Source organism: Ailuropoda melanoleuca, chromosome 6 (genome assembly GCF_002007445.2).
Source record: "Ailuropoda melanoleuca isolate Jingjing chromosome 6, ASM200744v2, whole genome shotgun sequence".
NCBI classification, from domain to species: Eukaryota; Metazoa; Chordata; class Mammalia; order Carnivora; family Ursidae; genus Ailuropoda; species Ailuropoda melanoleuca.
The window spans coordinates 74,407,083-74,420,499 of NC_048223.1; the positions used below are offsets into that span (position 1 = coordinate 74,407,083).

Sequence of the window (13,417 nt, forward strand, 5' to 3'; positions counted from 1 at the left end):
GGCTCAGGCTGGCCGGGGGCGGGCGCGGTGATTGGCGGCCGGGCGGGGTCCGCCTCTCGGCGTGGGGGGCGCGGGGCGCGGAGAGCTGAGCTGCGCGCTGGGCTTGGGGCGCGCATCTTCCACCACCGGTGAGCGCGGGCTGAGGTTCTCCCGGCCTCGCCTCGTTGCGCCCGGCCTGCCCGCCTCCGGAGCCGCCTCTGCCCACGGATGGGCTGGGGAAGTTGGGAGGAGCGAGCCGGAGCCCGCGCAGGGCGCGCCCAGCTGCTGCCTGACTTGGCGCCCGCAGTCCGGGCGCAGCGCGCCAGCCGCAGGAGCGCGGATGCCCCCCGGAGCCGCGGGCTGGCAGGTATCGATGCGTCCGGACCCGGGGCTAGCGATGGGAGGGAAGATCCGGAGTCCCCTGGGCATCTCTTTGCCTGGTACTGCTCAGTCCACCCACTCCCCATCCCTGGCTGTGCACGCCTCCTGGGCTCCGGGAGAGGAGAGGTTCTGGGCTCCCATCCAAACCCGCACGGTATTGGTGCCTGGGAGGGAAGCGGGACCTCCATAAAGAGTGGGCGGTTATTGAGTCGTTTGCCTGGTGCTAGGCTATCTCCTCCCTCAAGGTTTCAAACCCTCGCGCTGGGGTAAACGTGGGCTGGCGGCACCTCCACTCTTGGGGCTAGGCCTGGGGCACGGTCCCTGAGCCAGGCTCACTGCGCAGTTGGGAGGAGGGAAGCCGTCTCATGATCCACACTTGGGGTCCCTGGGGCTCATCTTTAAGGGGCTTGAAACCCATGGAACTCGTTACAGTTATGAGGTCCCAGGGGGCTCAAACTTTGATTCTGAGCCCCTCCGGCCCTCTCCCTCTGCAGATCCGGGTCTCCCCAGAGAATCCCTTTTCATCTTCAGAGGTTTTTCCTGAAGAGTCACTGACTTGTCAAAAAGCAGCGTGGGGGAGACCTGCTGCACCTGCCTCCAAAGTGCCCAGGATGGTTGGAACCTGTTCTTATCTCTTGGGGAGTCAGAGGTGGAAGAAAGCGTCATGGCTCCAGGAAGCTTCTGGGATTCTTTACTCTCCCAGCCAAAGGTCTAGGCACAAACTCCTTGGCTTCGTGCAGAGCAGTCGGGTCCACTGACTGAGCACCTCTTAAATGCCAGGCCCTGGGCTCTGCTGGGGAGGATGGGAGTGTGGGAGGACCGGGAGGGTGCTGTCCTCAGGTGGCTCAGCCCTATGGGGAATGCAAGACAAACATACAAAAAGTTTGCTGATACAGGCTTTCCATACCAGTCCCGGACTAATAATAGTGGAAATGCCAAGAGGCTCCACGTGATTGATTGCTAAATGAGTGATGTAGGCTGCCATCGCTGGGGGAGGAGGCTGGAATCCCGTTCTCAGGCAATCATATGTGTATGTTTATTTTTTAAAATTTTTTAAAGATTTTTATTTTTTAAAATTTATTTGAAGAGATAGAGACAGCCCACGAGAGAGGGAACATAAGCAGGGGGAGTGGGAGAGGAAGAAGCAGGCTCATAGTGGAGGAGCCTGATGTGGGGCTCGATCCCAGAACGCTGGGATCACGCCCTGAGCCGAAGGCAGATGCTTAACCGCTGCGCCACCCAGGCATATTTGTATGTTTAAATCTATTTAAAATGTTCCAGCACCATACCCCTCCCGTCCCTGTTACCCTGCTCCTAGTGAGGACCTGTTCACCTCCGTGGACAGGGAGCGGCAGGAGGGTTCAGGAGATTCTCATGCTTGTATGCGCCCCCAGCCCCACTCTCAGGTTTTTTTCCTGCTGGTAGATTTCTCAAGGAACCCATTTGGTTTTTGGAGTCAGGCCAAGCACGGGACTCCCCCCGCTTCCCTGGGGCCTCTGAGGTTTGAGGTCTAGGTCCACCCTTATAGGAGCTACAGAGGCCAGCAGGGAGGAAGTCCTCACTTCATTTCTGAAGAGCCTCTATTGCTGGGGATGAGGTTGGAAGGCTGGAGGCCTGAGCCAGGGTTTCCTGTGAACACAGATAGGCTGTCTGCCTTTGCTGGCCATCAGGTATTGAAGTTGGGGTGATGAAGGTGGTGAGGGGGAGGACAGGGCTGACTTGATGCGGGTGGTCCCAGGGCAGCACTGACCTCACTCTGAGGTTCAGCTCTGCCCCCTCTCCCATCATCCCTGCAGGTTTCTGCTTTTCTGGAACACTTTGTGGAGGTGGCGTTGTGCTCCTGGCCTTGGGCACTGTTCTGGGAGAGGGTGTTGCTGAGCTCACCCCAGGGCCTGTGCCTGGCAGTGTGAGCACCTGTGTGAATACGCCCACCCGCCTCCAAGCAGTCGACACACACAGGGTCACCCGGGCTCGGGTGGGGGATACTGGCGCGCACAGAGGTGTGTGTATGCTTGGATCTAGCTGTGTGAGCAGACACAGAGGGGAACCGGATGTCCATGTGAATGAAGACAGACACAGGAAGGCGCAAGCAACCCAGGGGTACAGATGTGTGCAGGGGCAGACAGTGTGGACACCTAAACGTGGACCACACATGGGCCACAGACACTATACAAGCAGATTACACTTTCCCGGGGACTCGAGCCTCCCCTCCCAAGAGGCAGATGTGTAATGGGCAGGCATGTGGGTGACAGTCACAGACACAAGGCACGGAGTCACAAGGAAGTGGCTCGAGTACCTGGCCGACACGGAGCTGGCTGTGGGCTCCTGGGGGAAATGGACACATAGACCTGCGGAGTCACCTGACAGGAAGGCCAGGACATGGACAGAGGTGGGGTCCAAGATATCGTCTGAGGTGTGCACTGCTCAGTTATCCCTGTGACTCTGTGTGGCAGCAGGAAGTTTCCCGTTTAGGGTGGTGGTGGTGCAGGTGATCTGTGGTGTGGCTTTGTTTCTATTCCCCCACTGGGGCTCGAAGGCCCCAAAGGGCTTGTTATTCTCTGTTTTACTCCGAGAGTCATTTGACCTCCCCACTCCCTAAATTAAAGGGCTGGGTGCATGCCCTGAGCACCAGCAGGGGTTCCTTGAACCTTTAAGTCTCATCTTCCTTGGGTTTCCAGAAGTTTCCTAAAGTGAGGCTGTGTGGCCTGGGTAGGGCAGGAACCTGACTGGGGACTCTCCTTTTGAGCCCAAGCCTGAGGGTCTCTGGGGAAGAAGGGACCATTCTTTGTGTGTGTGTTTTAAGCTTATTTATTTATTTTTTTTAGTAAGCTCTACATCCAACGTGGGGCTCAAACTCATGACCCTGAGATCAAGAGTCATAGGCTGTACCGACTGAGCCAGCCAGGTGCCCCAGGAAGGAACCATTCTTAGGGAAGAGAAAAGGCAGACATGCGGGGTGTGGTGGGGTTCTTTGATGAGACTGTTGCCCTCAGGTGTGGACTGCCCCTCCCCTAAACCCTGGGCTTGGACAGGGAAGAGGGCCCCCACCTTCTGGCTGTTGTCACTTCTGCCCAACCTGGAGATTGGGAGGTAGCCCGGAGTCTAGACACAGCTTGACACTAACTCATTGCACGACCCTGGACAAGTTACTTCATGTCTGAATTAATTTACGTTCAGCATAAAACTCTTCATCTTTAAAATGGGACTAGTAACCCCTCACTCACCCTTGAAGGTGTTTTAAGGGTTAAATGGGAGAAAGTCAGTAGAAGGCATATGGCCCCAGGGTCTGGCACAGACCAAATACCATCAGTGGAGCCTTCCCCTGTGGCCAGGAACCCCCAGAGCTGTGTGAGCAGCCTGGTGCCTGGCCTTGGGCAGGCTGGGCGGGCAGGCACCTCTCACTGGAAAGCTGGAGGGCTTTGCCCTCACCCTTTGCCCACCAGCCAGCCCTTAGTCCTGTGGGACCTTCACATGTAAGGTCAGGAAATGGCAGGCAGGGTGTATGGAGGCTTGGGGCTGCTGCCTGCCAGGCCTCTGGGAGGGGAGCCAGTGGTTTACTAAGAATAGCTCCAAATCATGGCTCTGCCTCCCAGCGGGCAGCTGTGTGCCTCCCCGGTACGGGCCAAGGTGCTTGCCGGCCCTTTTATGCTTCCTACAGCTGGTACTCAGCACAGGAGTGGGCCTGGGAGCAGCTGCCAAGGTCTGGGAAGAGGCTCTGCTGCTCTTCTTGGGTCTTTGGCTGGGACCTGGGGAAAGAGAAGGCCTGGGAAGCACTGGCCTTTCAAATCTCTGAGTTCCTCTTCCACTCAGAGCTTGTCAGCTGCTCCCTGAGTATCTTCGTACCCACCAGTGGATCTGTAGTGCCTCAGAACTCTGGTTCTGGAACCATTACCACTAGGGTCTGAATTTCGGGTCCTACTCTCATTAGCTGTGTGCCCCTGGGCAGCTCACTTACCCTCTCTGTGCCTGATTCCTTGTGTAGCAGGGTTAATGATGATAACTCCCTTAGAGGGATGTCGCAACGATGACAGGCTGTGGTGCATGGAGAGCCCTTGGGGTCGCATGAGGCTCCTAGTAAGGGTAGTAAGGGCTCAGTAACCCGCAGGAGCTGCCGTGATTACATGATTACTACTTACTCCGCAGAGGGAGAGAGGTGTGAGGCCAGGCTGCTTGCACGGTGGCTCGTGGTAGGAAGACACCAGCACGCATGCATCTCGATTGGGGTTCCTGGCCCTGGGTTCAGTATGAGGTGCAGGGGACCAAAGGTGAGTGAGACTGTGTCCCTGCTGGGTGACAGAGGCATATACGTACAGTATACCATACCCGCCTGGCACCTTCCCAAGGTCTGTGCTAGCTGTGGTGGGAGCTGGGGGGTGGGAGTGGCCTTCCTGGGGATGGGGCGATGCAGCAGGTGGGCTTTGAAGGATGGGTAAGAGCTTGCCCGGGTGTGGGAAGGCTTCCCAAGCAGAAAGCGCAGCCCGTGCAGAGGGGTGACAGGTGGGTATGTTTAGGAACGTGAACAACACTATGCATCTGGGGAGGGGACCCACACTTAGCATCTTGCCCTGTCAAGAAAGCCCTTGTATGCTGGGACCTTCTGTCCCTCCCACTCTGGCCTCGGAGGCGGCCCTGGTTTCCCTGTTAGCACACAAGCTGGAGGCCCACCAGAATTCTGCGCCTCTCACTTCCCTTTTCGGAGTCACATTTGCTGTCCCCTCATTCTCCAGAGATCCTCCTACCTCTTAGAAATGCCTGCCAGCCCTCCCTGGGGGCCCTTGTTTTTGAGCTGGGGCTCCAGACTGCTCCTGCCCCAGGAACATGCCTATTTTTGCTCTTAGTTAAGATACCCATGGGTTAATAGGTCCCCCATCTTGGGAATGAACTGAAGCCTTGGAAAACTCCTTAGCTTTTCCTAAGGAGTGAATGTCTAATGGTGGAATTCTGGGACCTTGGGAAGTGTTTCCTATATTTCCTATAACTGACAGGTGGAGTGGCTTGAGCTCTGAGGGATGCCCGTTCTTGGCTGGGGTACTCTGAGGAGAGAGACACAGGGCATCTGGGGTTACCCACATGCCCCAGGCAGGCAGCAGGGAGCCTTTGGGAACTGGGTGTGTCATGCTGACCCTGTGGGCTCCCAGGGAGCTAGGGCTTTTGGAAATTCCAGGAGGGAGGGTGTGGTGCTGGGAGCGCTGTGGGTCCACTGCTTGGCCTCCCACCCTCGCCCATGAGGAACGGCCCCACTGCCAAGAGACTGGGTTGGCCCCACGCAGGAGGAGAGAGGTGGGTGCCCTCAGATGACCTGGGCCTTGCCAGCCTCTGCTGCCTGCTGAGCCCCAGGGCTGGCCTGCTGTGTGGCCTCTGTCCAGGCCTTCCCCAGAGTGTAGGACAGGGACGCTTGGCTGTTTTGAAGATTGTTGGATGTTTAGAAAGCACAGAGGGGAGTTTCCCCTCTTCTTTCCTTTTCCTTTTCCTGTTCCGGGAACTGTAGACCCCATGACGAAATTAACTCTCTCCTGCTGGTCACAGAGTGACTGCTGTCCTGTAATTACTGAGTCCTTCCTCCTGCGGTCCCTGAAGTGGGTGCTGACCTCTTAACTTTACGGGGTCTGAGCCCCAGGGCCCTGGTTGGCAGGGCCTAGAAGACCTCATCTGGGCTGGATCTGATGGCGGCCCCCTCCCCACCTGCATCTTGGCCCAGCAGTTCTTCAGCCTCAGTTTGACCACTCGTTCAGTGGGCGTGCATGCCCTGTCCCCACGGCAACGCTGCCTTTGGATGGAGCCTCATGGGCTTTGGAGGTCTCCTGCAGGGGCCGCTCTGCTGGCTCACTCCAAGGCCTGTTGGGAAGCTCTGGTTTCCAGATACCTCAGAGACAAGGGCCCCTGGAGATCGGGCCCCCGAGGTGTGGAGCCCTTGAGGGGGGTGCAGTGCAGGTCTCTCCTCTACTGGGCCCTGAGCCGGGCCTCAGGTGGATAAGCCCTGGACTGGCATTTCACTGCTGCCTTGGAGCCCAATTTCCCATCTGCAAAATGGGCATAATAATTTTGTCCTTCCCTCCCTCCCTAAAAAAATTTTTTTTTATTAAGGTGATATTCACTTGACATAAATTATTTTCAAGTGTACATTTCAGTGGCCTGTACATTCAGTGTCGTTCGATCACTGCCTCTGTCAAGTTCCAAAACACACTCATCACCCCAAAGGAAAACTCGGACCTGCTGAGCAACTAATTCCCATTCCCACCTCTGCCTTACTTTAGAAAAAATTTTTAAAAAAGAGTTTATTTATTTATTTGAGAGAGAGAGAGAGGGAGTATGGGAGGGGCAGACAGAGAAGCAGACTTCCTGCAGAGCAAGGAGCCCGATGCGGGACTCGATCCCAGGACCCTGAGATCATGACCTGAGCCCAAGTCAGATGCTTAACTGACTGAGCCACCCAGGTGCCCCTAAAAAAGTTTTACGGAGGTATATGTACCATAGAATTTGTGCATTATAAGTGCACAGCTGCGTGAGTGCTGGTAACTGCCAGGGACACGCAGCCAGCACCTCAGTCAAGTCTGAGAGCACTTCACCATCTGGAAGGTTCCTCGAGCTCCGGTGCAGCCAGTCACCACTCCCACCCCTGGGACCTGGCCCACGTAGGTCCTTTCTGTCAGTCTGGTTTTGCTTTTCTTAGATTGTCACATAGGTGGACTCGCATCATAGGTAGTCTCCTGCTGGCTTCTCTGCTCCAGGTGGACTTGAGATGTGCCCACATTGCAGGGCGTTTCGGCCATGCCTGCCTTTTTGACCGCGGAGTGGTATTCCAGGGTGTGGGGGTCTGCTTATCAGGTTCCCAGGGGATGCCTGCCCTCCCTGCTTTTGAAAATGCTGTCAGTTAAAAAAAGAATATAAAGTAACGATCTTTATGAAAGATTCAAGTAGTGGCCTCCTACAGAGAGAGTGAAAATGGAACTTTCCCGCCCCACTTCCTGTCTTCTCCAGAGAGAACGCCATCCGCAGTTTGCTGAGTATCCCTCGGTTGTTTCTTCTGTGCCTCTGTGTGAATTTGTGTAGTTTTGATTTGGGGATGTCAGTCACACTGGGGCCGGGGCCCTGGGGCTGCTTTTTCACTTACTAGCCATTGGTCTTGGGGACTGCTGGAACTCTGTGCCCCTCCCCTGGGAGCTATGGCGCTGAGAGCTGAGGACCCAGAGATGGGGGACTGGGCCACGCGAGCAGGTGTCCCTCTCCTCCTGGCTCCAAGCTGGGGCTCAGCCAGCCTTTGGGGAGACAGAATGAAGGCTTCCTGGCATTTCAGATTAGGTGGGCCATTCAGATTAGGTTTCTGGAGGAGGGAGGCATTGGTACACAAGAGATCAGACCGTCCTCGGGGTGGGCGAGTGGGTAGCTGGGCATCTGGGTGGACATGCACTCCTGCTTCCGTCACTACCGCCTCCCACTGGCAGCCAGCTGCAGGGGCTTTCTCTTCTGGGCTCCATGACCTGTCGCTGGAAGGACTAGGCCCTAGGAGAGGGTGATTTGTTGGACAACTAAAGACGGACCCTGGAGGCCTTCCTTTTTGTTACAGTGAAATTACACCTTGTCGGAGGCGACAGGAACCTTGCCTCGGGTGTGTGGGTGGAGGGTGGGGATGTCTGTGGCCTCCTGAGGGAGAGGGGCCTCCTGTGCTCACGTGGGCATGTGCCTGGCTCTACCTGACCCCGGCCAGTGGGGTCATGGAGGCACTGCATCTGTATTGTCATGCTTCTTTCCTTGACCATTGCCATCCATGTATAATGATTCACATTCTGTGCATACCTACTAACATTGGTGGTTTTCCTTGTTTTCAAGTTTTTCCTAGTTTAATAATTCAAAATAGTGTCTTACTGTTGTTGTATGATGTGAGCTCTGTGAGATGGGAATCTTGAGGTGTGTTCCAGGATGGGCTTGTCTTGTGACTTTGGGTTTCATGTCAGCTTCCTTCTCTGAGCCCTTGGGGACAGTTTAGGGGGAGAGAGAGGGGTGTGAGCCTGGGAGGGAAGCTAGCAGCAGGTAGGTTTGCTGATTTCCCTGTGATTCTCCAGCTTAGCGCTGCTCAAACCTGGGTAACATGTGGACCCTTCCTCTTTTGAAAATAGCTTTTTGAGGGGTGCCTTAGTGGCTCAGTCAGTTAAGCATCTGCCTTCAGCTCAGGTTATAATCTCAGAGTCCAGGGATTGAGTCTCGCATCGGGCTCCCCGCTCAACAGGGGACCTGTTTCTTGCTCTCCCTCTGTCTTTCCCCGCCGTTTGTTCTCTCTTGCTCTTTCTCTCTCTCTCAAATAAATAATTAAAATCTTAAAAAAGATATATACAAAACAAAAATAGTGTTTTGAGATAGACTTCACATGCCATACAATTCACTGATTTAAAGTGTACGATTCAATAGCTTTTAGTGTATTTAAAGTCCTGCCTCTGTCACTGCTATCTGATTACAACATTTTCATCAACCCCCAAAAGATACTCTGTATCTATTAGTTGTCAGTGCCCACCCCCAGCCCACTGATCTACTTTCTGTGTCTCTAGAGTCACTTATTTGGGACATTTTGCATGGAATCATACAGCATGTGGTTTTTTTTGTGGACTCCCTTTTAAAGTTTTTATTATTTATTTATTTACTTAAAGAGTTTTATCTATCCATCTGAGAGAGAGAGAGAGCAAGCTTGAGTGGGGGGAAGGGGCTGAAAGAGGGAGAAGCAGACTCCCTTCTGAGCATAGAGCCCAATGTGGGATGCCCCTTGTGGACTCTCTTTTAAAAGAAAAAAAGAGGGGGCGGGTGGCTCAGTCCATTAAGCATCTGCCTTCAGCTCAGGTCATGATCCTGGGGTCCTGGGAATAGAGCCCTGCATCAGCTCTCTGCTCAGTGGGGAGTTTACTTCTCCCTCTCCCTCTGTGCTTGCTCTCTCTCTCTCTCTTTCTCTCGCTGTCACAAGTAAATAAATAAAATCTTTAAAAAAATGAGAGAAAAAAACCTCACTTGTTGATTTAAGTTTTCTTATTAGAATAATAACTTGAATGTGTACAAATATAAAACTAGATGTAAATGCCTTACATTTACATAGTTTCTCCAGAACCATGAACTAAACATGAAATACCCATAAAGCCAGAAAGCCAACCCATTGCAAATGAACAGTGTTAATGTATTGGAAGGATGTAAGCTCTACCTAATTTGCTAATGTTGGGCTGATAGTAGAGAGCTGGGTCTCTTCTGTTTCCCCTGCCTCTGTCACCTGAACTTGGTGTACAGAGTGGCATTAGTGATGTTGGCTGGTTGGCTGGTTTGGGGGTAATTCTGATCACTCATATTAGAGCCCAGACTGCCAGTGAGTTATCCCCAAGTGTCTGAGTCAGTAGTGCACCACTTGATATCTGGGAAGCTGGCTTGTTTGATTGAAGATAAGGGCGAAATAGTGGTGTTATTGAAATCTGCATATAACGGCTCTTAAACCCACTTCCTGTGGGAATCAGGCATTTGGCATACACGGAAGTGGTCGTTGCTCAGTTCACACAGATGCTGTCGACACGATCATGGTCCCGACCCCTGAGATGCGGACCTTGGAACTGGGCACATCCAGGCTGCCGTGGGCTTTGTATAGGTTGGGTCCATCCTCCACCCCACCCCCTCCTCTGCTGGAACCACCACCTTTGTTTGTACCATGTGCAATGATGTCATTTGGCCTTCACAGAAAAGAAACTCGATTGTAAACACAGGGGCAGACTTCAGCCCCAAATTGCACGGCGGTGCTTTCTTATCAGGGCATTCAGATGACCCAGCGAATGTGCTCATTGCTTTTTTTGTTTTGTTTTGTTTTTACAAATTGGGGTGAAATTCACATGACACGAGATTAACTGTTTTAAAGTGCGCCATTAATTCAGCCGTATTTCGTCCATTCACAATGTTGTGCAACCGACCATCACCTCTGTGCAATTCCAAACCATTTCTTAAAATTTTATTTTATTGTGCTAAGAGCTCTTAACAAGAGATCTACCTTCTTAATAAAATTTTAAGTGTACAACATGTGATGACTGTCTGTTGTCCAGCAGACAGTCCAGCAGATCTCTAGAATGTATTCATATGGCTTCACTGCAACTTCATGCCCGTGGATTACCAACCCCCCTTCCCCTCCCTCTGGCCCCTGGCAGCCACCGTCCCACGTTGTGAGTGTATGAATTCGACCACTTCAGAAATACCTCCTATAAATGGAATCTATAGTATTTGTCTTTTTGGGATTGGCTTATTTTACTTAGCATAGCATTCTCGAGGCTCATCTACGTTGTGGCATATGGCAGAATTTCCTTCTTTCTTAGGACTGGACGCTATTCTGTTGTACGTCTAGACCACATCTTCTTTATCCATTCATCCGGCAGCTGCCGGGCACTGGGGCTCCTTTCACCTCTTGGCTATTGGAAATAGTGCTGTAGTGAACACAAGTGTGTTAATATAATCTCTTTGGGATCCTGATTTTTTTTTTAAAGATTTTATTTATTTATGTGACAGAGAGACAGCCAGCGAGAGAGGGAATACAGCAGGGGAGTGGGAAAGGAAGAAGCAGGCTCCCAGTGGAGGAGCCCGATGTGGGACTCGATCCCGGAACGCCGGGATCACGCCCTGAGCGGAAGGCAGACGCTTAACAGCTGCGCTACCCAGGTGCCCCTGGGATCCTGATTGTAATTCTTTTGGGCAAACACCCATAGAAGCACGATTGCTGGATCCTTTGGCAATTCTATTTTAAATTTTTGCAGGAACTTTGGTACTGTTTTCCAGAGCATCTGTACCACTTTACATTCGAGCTGACGGCGTGCAAGGGTTCCGGTTTCTCTACATCCTTGCTAACACTTGTCTTTTTTTTTTTTTTAATAATAGCTGTCCTGACAGGCATGAGATGGTATCTCATCATGTTTTGATTTGTATTCCCTTGATCAGTGATGTTGAACATCCAGAACATTTTCATTGCCCCCAAAGGAAACCCCATATCTCTTAAGCAGTCAGTTGGGATCCACCCCATCCCTGGTAACCACTCGTCTGTGTGCTGTCTCTATGAATTTACCTATTGGATTATATACTGCGTGACTTTTTGTGTCTGGCTTGGAATCCTGTTATCGAGGTTCGTGTGTGTTGTAGCATGTAGCAGGCTTCATTTTTTTTTTTAATAGCTGAATAATGAAACCATTGTATGGAGAGACCACATTTTGGATATCCATGTATCAGTTCAGGGACATTTTGGAGTGTTTCCACCTTTTGGCTATTGTGAATGGTGCTGCTGTGAACATGGGTGTGCAAGCTTTTGTTTGGAGACCTAGTTCTCTTGGGTATCTACCAAGCAATGGCATTTCTGGGTCATATGGTAACCCCGCATTTAACTTTTGGGATTTGATATTCTGTATTCGGATAGTGGTGGTGGTTGCACAGCATTGGGAATGTCCGAAATGCTACTGAATTGTACTTTAAAAGGGCGAATTTACAAGCCGGGGCGCCTGGGTGGCTCAGCTGGTTGAGCATCTGCCTTCGGCTCGGGTCCTGATCCTGGGGTCCTCCCCAGCGGGGAGGCTGCTTCTCCCTCTCTCCCACCCCTACTCATGCTCGCTTGCTCTCTCTCTCTCAAATAAATAAATAAAATCATAAAAAAATAAAAGGGCGAATTTTATGGTATATGAATTAAATCCCAGTAAAAGAAAGAGAGAGTGCTCATGGATCCCAGAGCAGACATCTGTGGAGTCTGGATTGAGCCATGTTGCCAGTGCTGGAAAAGCCACCGTCCTGCTTTGCCTCGTGGGGTCCTGCAGACTTCCTGAGTGGTGGGGACTCTGGGCCTCTGCCCCATGGTCCTTGTTTGGGGTGATAGGTGGGAGCTATAGGAACCAAATGGGCCAGCTTCCTGCCTGTCTGCCTCCTTAGCTCATTGGCTTCTAAATGACAGGTGTTCACTGTAGAACTCCGTTCCCTCGGTTTCCCCACCCAGGAGCAGCCAGCCTTGGCCGTGGCCCAGGCTCTGTGGGCAGTGAAGCCGGTAGATGCGCTGTGTTGACTTCTTCTCTGGATCCGCCTGGTCCCTCTCTGTCTTTCATACGGCTTCCCACATGGGCCTCGGGACCCGTTCGTCCTTCTTCGCGGGTCGCCAGAGCTGGCGGCTTGCTTCTAAGGTTGCGGGGGTTGGGCTTGGGGGCGACAGCGGGGCTCCCCTGGCTGTCCAGGCCTCACTGCACACTTGTCTCCCCAGTCTGTCTCATCTCCGTTGTTTAGGCCAAACACCTGGGTCATCCATGGTTCCTCGGGTTCTCTCATGCTTCTGTAACGACGTGCAGATCCGGGGTGAGCCCTCCCCCCCTCCCCTTCCCCACACTGCTGGCTCAGCCCCCGGCAGCACTGGCCCTTCTGCAGGAGACTCCACACAGGTCTGTGGGCTTCCACCTTCGTTCCCCCCGTGTTCCCCAACACAGCAGCCAGCGTGAACGTTTTAGAATGTTAGAATGTGAATGTCAGATGAAGGCGTTCCTCTGCCCCAGGGCTCTGGTGGGCCCCATTTACTCACAGAGCCAGTGTCCTTACTGTAGCCTCCAGGACACCCCCATCTAATAGCTACCCCCTCGCTCACACTGAGCCAGCCACACCGCCTCAGGGCTCCCTCAGCACACTGGGAACACCTCCACCTCAGGGCCTTTGCATAGGCTGGCACCTCGACCTGGGATGCTTTTCCTCCAGAGAGCCACATAGCTTGCTGTGTGACTTCCTTCAGATCTTTACTCAAATGCGAAGCCTCCCTTAGATACCCTGTCTAAAATTTCATGCCTCACCTCCATATCACTATCACCTCCCCATACACTATGTATCTTACTAATTTATAGAGTGTATTTCTGTGCCTTCAGCTAGCATGTATAAAGTAGGATTTTTGTCCCGTGTTGTCAGCTCCTAGAACAATTCCTCCCACATAGTAGGTGCCCCAGGAACATTCGTAGAATGTCTGCATGAAGAGGGAATGAATTGGCCCATTTTATAGGGGAGGAAGCTGAGTCTCAGGGTGACTGGAACCTCGTCTCTCGACTCC

The 13,417-nt window shown here is 52.7% G+C and overlaps 1 protein-coding gene across 5 annotated transcripts in view; it reads left to right on the top strand.

The window, feature by feature from the left end:
• PALD1 (phosphatase domain containing paladin 1) overlaps positions 1-13,417 on the top strand; it is a 113,692-nt gene that overhangs the window by 341 nt on the left and 99,934 nt on the right. Inside the window, exons 1-2 of one of the 5 annotated variants that reach the window (XM_034662629.1) lie at positions 41-346; positions 4,504-4,625. The exons of 1 other annotated variant lie outside the window; for it this stretch is intronic. The gene's annotated coding sequence lies outside the window, so the exon portion shown is untranslated. Of the gene's footprint in view, positions 1-37; positions 347-4,503; positions 4,626-13,417 lie in introns of those variants that run through there. 3 more of the 5 variants (XM_034662634.1, XR_004626144.1, XM_034662628.1) reach the window with 3 other exon arrangements.